We start from the raw sequence: 7,682 nt of genomic DNA on the forward strand, positions 1-7,682 counted from the left end.
CATATTTCAAGAACAAGTTGAAATGTATATGTGAGACAAGTTGAAACAATTGTGCTCTAAAGATTCCTAGCAATGTCTGCCATACATTGTTAGGAGCAGCTATTAACACCTACATGTTCTTATTCCAGATATTTTTGCTTTTCAAAAAGCTATTTAGCTGAGCTACAGAAAACTCCTTTTCAAATCTGCATATTGAAGAATATACTGAATCCAAATGGCTTGCCTGCTCATTCTCTAATAAATTCCCATTAATGGCCAGTAGATTAGGATGTGATTGTCATGCTTGTTTTCTAATCTTTTTACAGGTCTCCAGATGGCTGAAACATGAAACATCCTGGTTTTCTTGGGAATAAACAATCTCTGCTTAAGTTAAAAGTGAAAAGTTATGATTTCCACATCTTTGGATCAGAATTATGATATTCCATAAATGCAAATTCATCAGGTTTGCCACTAATATTTAGAATACCTCTATGAATCCTATTCAGACTATTGCAGAGTATATAAAGAATTGGCCTATCACCAAAATCCTTTTTAATGTTGAGTCTGTATAATTCTCATGCATGTAAAACACAGTCCACTAATACAGTCAAGACTACCATTTTCTACATAAAAGCCATTTAATTTACAGTGATTTGTATAGTTCAGGCAAGGTACTTGACTGGCTTGCTTTCTAATGAAAGTATCCTATTATTTCTTCTGTGTCCCCAATTTATTTTTATAGGCAGTTACAGGTTATATTTATATTATCTTTTATATATAATATACAAAGGCTACCTATGGGAGGAAATTGCACATATGGAAACAGCTTTTTCTGGAATTGTATCTATTGCATGAACTGGGAGATATGGGATACACAGAAGGCCTGCCACCCAGTAAATAATATTCTATTTTGATTTTATATATCACTTTAATTTTGTCAAATGTAAATTTTAAAATTACCTTTGGTTGGTGGGATTGTCTATTCAATCTATCCTTCTTTGTAGAATCATCTGTAAAACAGTCAAGAAAACAAATGATCATAGTTTTAATATATATATTAGCATGTCTAAATTTGGCTTTATTTTCTTAAAGTACTGCTATTACAATGATTCCTTAAAATGCCAAAAGATTCCAGAAAACCCCAGTACAATATATCCTGGGCTTCAGTACCTACAGAGTTAAATATGTTAATTTGCATTTAAATGGAGACACATATGATAATGAGAATGCAAAATATGCAGAATCTGGAGGGGTTTGAAAATTAATTTTTTCTTTATTCTTTTCTTTTCTTTTTAGCTTGGAAAGAAGAGGGGTTAAAAAATATTAGGGATTTGAACATTGTAACCTGCCATACAAAAGAGGAGGGAGAGTTCTTCCATGCAAGAATTTTAAGACTGGAACAAAGTCGTATTTTCTAAATGTTTAAGGAACTAAATTTCTAGGCCTTTCAAACAAAGGGAATCCCTGGATAAATATCTAATCCATTAGAAAGATGCAAATAGTTTACTGTAAGGCCACAGCACGGTGAGATGTGCATTCATATCTATGGCTCCTGATTGGCTATTTCCTCCAGTAAATCAATGAATAATGTAAAACCTGATTGCTGTAAAGTGGTGAATTTTTTTTATTCCCTTCCCCCACTCTCCATGACTCAATATATTCAAGAAGTCTTACACTCCTGAAAATAGGTTGCTTTTCTTTTATTATTTTTTAAATGCTTATTGTTATTTTGGAGTGGCGGGGTGGGGCTATTGATTTTGCAAAATGAAAGTACTGCACTGGTTCAATTATCCTGACTATGGAAGCTTGTTTCCCGAGACAGCGCCCTAATTACTGGTGCCAAGGTGGAGAAGGAGGGTGGCGGGCAGAGGTGGGCATCAGGAGAGGGAGGAAACTAGATCCGACCCCACCGTTCTGGGCCCAAGGCAGCCACTGCTCCAAAAGAGCCCCCAGCCGTGGCCGTGACTTGACAGGGCCTCCGGTCTAACTTCTGATCAATTTCACTGCTACCCTGACCCCTCAAGACAGTCCTCGATTCAAGCACCCCGGGTACTTTTGCAAGAGAAAACGCCGCAGTCTCTAACGCAAATACATTGCTTGGGTTCCTACTGCCCCGAGTTCCCTCAGACAATTCCTGGCCACGGAAGGAAGGTCTTGCCTCCCTCGGCGGAGTCTGGGCTCCAAGCAAACCGCAAAGACCAGGCTCCTCTCTCGGATATCAAAAGCTTCAAGACCAGTAACTAACCACGACGGTTGCATCTTGCATCTTGATGAATCTGAACTTGGGATAACCCATGCATGTAAAGGGGCTTCTTGCCTCCCAGAATCCAAAAATCAAAGAAAAGAAGGAAGTAGACACCCACCAGGTCTTGTTAGCTACTGTATATAAGTTTCCACCCAAACCCAATCAGACCCCTCTCTTCGTTGCCAGGTAATTGCAACTTTGAGGGGGTTTAAAAGAATTATTCAAAATGAGAATCCTGCTGAATCCAGGCACGTAAATATAACCGTATTTGACTCTTGATTTAAGGGGGGAAAGTCCCACCACCACCAATACAAAATTACCCACAAAATTCCCTTTTCCAGCACGAAATTTTCCTGGCTTCTTTCTGCAACAGAGGGTCAGGCAGCTTGATAATTAACAGTCTTGGCTTAGACAACTCATGAGATCAACAGGTTTAGTATCCGAGACACACAATCATTAACTGAAGCAGACCCGGGTGCGATCCGCAGCGGGGTTCTGCGGGCACCAGCTCGCGGCGAGGTGAGGAGCTCGGGCTCCAGGCTGCGGCGGGCAGTGATGGCCCCGCGCCGCCGCTGAGTTGCCGCCTGCGGGCCGCCAGGATACTCACTTGCTCTCCTCCCTGCGCTAGGCAGTGCTGCCCCCAAATCCAGCTGGGCAGGAATCGAAGCGCGGGCCAGAAGACAAGATCCACTCACAGTGAGGCTGCAGTACACAAACAGGCTCTTTTCCGCGTCTCAAAAAAAGAAGAAAAAAATTCAGATCATCCCTCTCCTTAGCACATTTAAAACTGCCGCTCAATTCCACACGGTGATTCTTGCTTGATTGGGTCTAAAATAGTTTAAACGGACCTTCCCTTCTGGGGGAACAGAGAAGGGCAAAAAAGACGAAGGAAGGAAAAAAGGCAACTTTTCCCCCCCACGCCAGACACTTGCTCCCTGAGCCTCGGAGTGGAGAGTGAAGTGGTGTGTGCGAGGCTCGGCAAGTTTTTGGGGGGGCTGTCCAAGGTCTAGTCCAGCCCCCTCTGCCGAGGAGGACGTGCTCTGAAACTCAACCAATTTCCCCACTGCTTTTGTTACTGATGAACTGAAGCCCTATTGTTCATCCATTGCCACGGTCTTTTTCAGTCCCCACACTACGTTCTGCGTTGCCAGAGATAATGAATTTGCACCCAAACCTCTCATAGTCCCCTCCTGACAGACGGAACAAATTAGAAATGTCTCGTCTGAAGGAGGGCAATGGCTACATTTTCCTATTGTAGGATGTAAAGAACACATTTCTTTGGAAACTTCTTTTGCCTTTTCTACGTTTTATTTTCTTCTTCCTCTTTTCCTTTTTTCCTCCAGTTTTTCCCTCTTGATTTCTTTAGAGTCTCTCTCTCTCTGTGTCTTTCATAGTACTGTCTTGTTTTTCCAATGCACCATTTTGTGTAACTTGTGGATTTTTTTCTACCTTCCTTCCTTCTTTCCTCTTTCTTCCTGTTTTTTGTTTTTGTTTTTTTAATAAAAGGACTCCTTTTGCTATTTTATTTACAAACTTGGAAAATGACCTTTTGACTTGCAGACTTTTTTAAAAAAAAAAGAAAGGTCTTTTGGTTCAAGTCCCCCTTCCTCACTCCTTCCTTTCTTTTTGTTGTGGTCATTAAATGTGTTTGGCTAATGACAAGCAATACATTATAAGGATGTTTATTCTTTCAACTCCAGAGTTATTCAAAAGGTACCAGGGACGCGCCACGGGGATTATCTATTTGAGGGGTTAGAAAAAGCGTGTGTGTGTGTGTGTGTGTGTGTGTGTGTGTGTTCCAGGGACAGAAGCAGAGAGATGTGGGAGGGTGTGAGTGGGAGTGTGCAGTGAGAGAAGGGTGGGGGCCTAGCGGGGAAGGTGGGCTTCCTGGAGCGCTATCGGGAAGGCTGTCAGGGGTGTAGGCGCAAGAGGGAGGGTGCAAGAATTCGTCTCGACGAGGGCGGCTTGCACCCCTGGGCCTGTTTGCGAGCCCCGGCAAGCCACAGCCTGGGCACGGGGGTCTGCGCGCCTGGGCGCTTGTTCCGGGCCTGCGCGCGTGCGACTGGAGGCGGGAGGGGGGCTGTAAAAATTCAGACAAGTGGCCCGTATGTAAATGACGCCGGGGGCGGGGGGAACAGGGAGGCGGTAATAAGAGCCGCGGGCTTGCAGCCCGGCTGGCGGCCCCCAGCTTTCCCGCCAAGTGCAGTGGAGGACAGACCGCCAGGCGTGTCCTTGGCGGGAGGGTCCCCGCCCGCCGCGCGCACCCGCCCCCCGCGCACACGCACACACTCCCCTAGCAGGCGTGGGGCCCGGTGGCCACAAGCATGTCAGGAAAACAAAGCTATGGCTGCGAAGTGGAACCAAGAAACCGCAGCCTTGGCGGCCAAGGGCAAGACTGAGAGAAGCCAAGACCGCGGCCTCCGGCGCCCCTTCCTTGCCAACGGTAGCTCTGCCCTCAGTCTCCGGCTCTGCACAGCCCCGACCCAGAAGAGGCCGCGGACTTTCTTAGCTGCCTAGGAGAGGGTGGTGAGCAGAGGCGGAAGCAGATGTGCACAGGGAGTTACCAGCAGCCCCCTGCCTAGTGCGCGGACACGCACACGCTGGCAAGCGGGGTCGGAGTGGGGTGGGCGTCTGAAGGCCTCTCTGCCGAGTAACCGGGAGCTGCTACCTCCTCGCCAAGGCTGTAGAGCTCCAAGTGAAAAACACACCAGGCTAAATCCGGCCAGGCAGCGCCGCGGGCTGAGACCACCAAATGGTTCGCACCTCAAGACCAGACAATGTAAGCGGAAGCGCCTGGCTATTCAAAGTGAGCTTCCACCACCACCACCACCAGCAGCAGCACCACCACCAACACCACCACCGACACCAACACCACCCCTTTCAGATGGGTGAAACTCGAACCCCAGCCAAGGAGCTCCGTTTGGCCTACGTGTCCCTGCAGATAAGTCCCAGAAGGGGCCATGGAGAGACAGATCTTTCTCATCAAGCTCACAGCGCCTGCTTGGATGTTCAACCAGCCCAAGTACCTCCCCAACACATACGCACACACACACATACACAAACACACGCACGCGCGCGCGCACACACACACACACGACACTCCCATCACATTAAAACGCACGCTAATGGCATGGCTGTTAATGAAGCCAACGCGCATAATGATTGCACAGGTAAACAGGTACCAAAACGAGAAGCCCCCACCAGTCGATTGGGCGATTTACCTCTCCCTACTGGAAACACGTGTAGCTTATCGTGTTTTAGGAGTGATTTGCTGTTGTCTGAGGTCTCCCCCTCCTCTTCTTGTGGAGAGAAGCAGAAAAAAATAATAATGTTCCATTATCAGTCTTCTTTCTGATAAGCTACCCGAGCATTGAACTAAAACATTTGGGGATTCGATTTGGTTTATCTGTTGTCTTTGGTTTGTTGTTTTGGGGTGTGTTGTTTTTCTGAGGGAAGCAAAAGAACGTGTGTTTGATGGGGCTGGAGGTGCAGGACAAGAGCCTACGTGTGCAGCCGGAAGAATGGCGAGGCTGGAAGCCGGGCAGTGGAGGAAGAAGGCAGCGGCTTGTCCTCCCCGGCGTTGGCACGGACCCCCTTGGCCCCCTTGGGCCTGGGCTCGGCTTGCGCCGCTGCCGCCGCCCGCACTAGCGGCTCCATCGGCTGCCGCTCCGTGTTTTCCCCCATCCCGGCTTCACGTTCAAGGTTTAGCTGCGAGGTCACGTCCATTGACGTCAGCTCCCCGTCTCCCTCTACGTCCGGCTACATTTACATACATCAAGGAAATTAGGGCATTAAAAAAATATGCAAATCCTGCACGAAGAGGAGCCGGTGCATTCCTGGCGCGATCGCCTTTTATTGAAGCTTTTAATTAAAGGGGCCAGTTGGCGATCCCGTGAAACAACCGCCAAAAACCCCAAAAGAGAAAAATAAACGCTGTAGCCTTCGGGAACGGTTGTTTCGGTTCCTGTTCTGTGGGCGGCTGAGGACCGCCGGCTGCCGGTCTCGGAGAAGAACAGGTTAGAGGAGGCAGCTCCAGCCCATGCATAATCAGGGCTCCGCGGCGCCTCCATTCTTTCCTCCTCCTCCTCCTCCTCCTCCTCCTCCTCCTCCTCCTCCTCCTCCTCCTCCTCCTCCTCCTCCTCCTCCTCCTCCTTTCCTCTTCCTCCACCTCTCCTCCTCCACCTCCTCCTCCTGCTCCTGTTGGTTCCAGCGTGTATTATTTTTATTACTGATGCATATGTAAAGGTATATTTGCATTTTTTAATTCGCGAAAAGTTCAGATTGTATCGTTTTCTTGATTCTACCCCCTTTGTTTTTGCTATCTTATTATGTCTATCTGTTTCTCTTGTTCCTTTCCGTCTTGTCTATTTTTTGGCGAGTGTCTGCTGCTGTCTTTTGCTAGATAATATGCACAGTTGCCTCCCTGCTTCTGTTTATTTAAGGCTCCAAATATGCACATCTGTCATGTATGTAATGCCAGCTGTAAAACCTCCTGGTTTGATCATAAAGGAAAAGACACATTATTTTTTTCTTTCCTGACAACCCCTTGATGGGCTGTAATGCCCATTGCTCAGGGCTCAAAGTTTGATTGTCTAATTAACTTAATATTAACAAAAACACAGTTTGGGCCAGTGCATTTGAGATAATGTATGTATAAAGGGAAGTGGCTCCAAAGATTTCTAAAGAATTTTTGTGCTGATTAACGGAAAAGTGCGGCATTCACTACTGCCCTATTGCTTTCTAGCATTTCTTAATGCAAAAAAAAAAAAAAAATTCTATTTTAAAATGTGTAGACACAGCAATGGACAGCCTTTTGCAAGGAAGACATTTTCAACCATGTTGTATGTTGTACCTTTTCTACTGCATTAAAAATTTACTGAGTTTCATTTTATCTTAATATATCTGGAAACAAGGAACATTACCTTGGTTGAAAAGTGTCCTTAATTCCTGGCTTTGAAATGAAAACAAATAAACAAAACAGTTGGCTATATTAAGCCAACTGATTTGTCCTAAAATATACAGGCCTTGAGTTAGATTTCAAGCAATGGTAATCTTGTTTATAGAGTAGGATTTCCTTTCTGGTGATAAATCGATTCAGCACAATAGCTTTTGAAAAATATGTAATGTATAAAGTCCACTTTTTAAATTCCCCCCAAGCTAAGATTGAATCCATAATTGCATAGCCACAAAGAACAGCAAATATGCACACATGCAGCTTATTCAACTAAACAAATCCAAATACATGCACAGGTAATTAGTTTTCTTATGAATGACTTACCTGCACAGATACTCAGGACAAGACTCAGCCCTCCCGATGGTTTTCATGTATAAACATTCACATATATTTCGCCCATTTTAAATCTACAGCTGTATACCATCTTTCATGCTGTAACATCCAGCATCCATTTTTAGCACCCTTAATTCTCATGGCATCTGCAGCCTTACCTCTGGCTGTAGT

The 7,682-nt window shown here is 45.9% G+C and overlaps 1 pseudogene; it reads right to left on the reverse strand.

Moving 5' to 3' along the window:
- Positions 1-277: 277 nt before the first annotated feature.
- Positions 278-3,498, reverse strand: LOC118642781 (annotated as a pseudogene).
- Positions 3,499-7,682: the final 4,184 nt, after the last annotated feature.

Source organism: Molossus molossus, unplaced genomic scaffold (assembly GCF_014108415.1).
Source record: "Molossus molossus isolate mMolMol1 unplaced genomic scaffold, mMolMol1.p scaffold_m16_p_3, whole genome shotgun sequence".
Taxonomy (NCBI): Eukaryota; Metazoa; Chordata; class Mammalia; order Chiroptera; family Molossidae; genus Molossus; species Molossus molossus.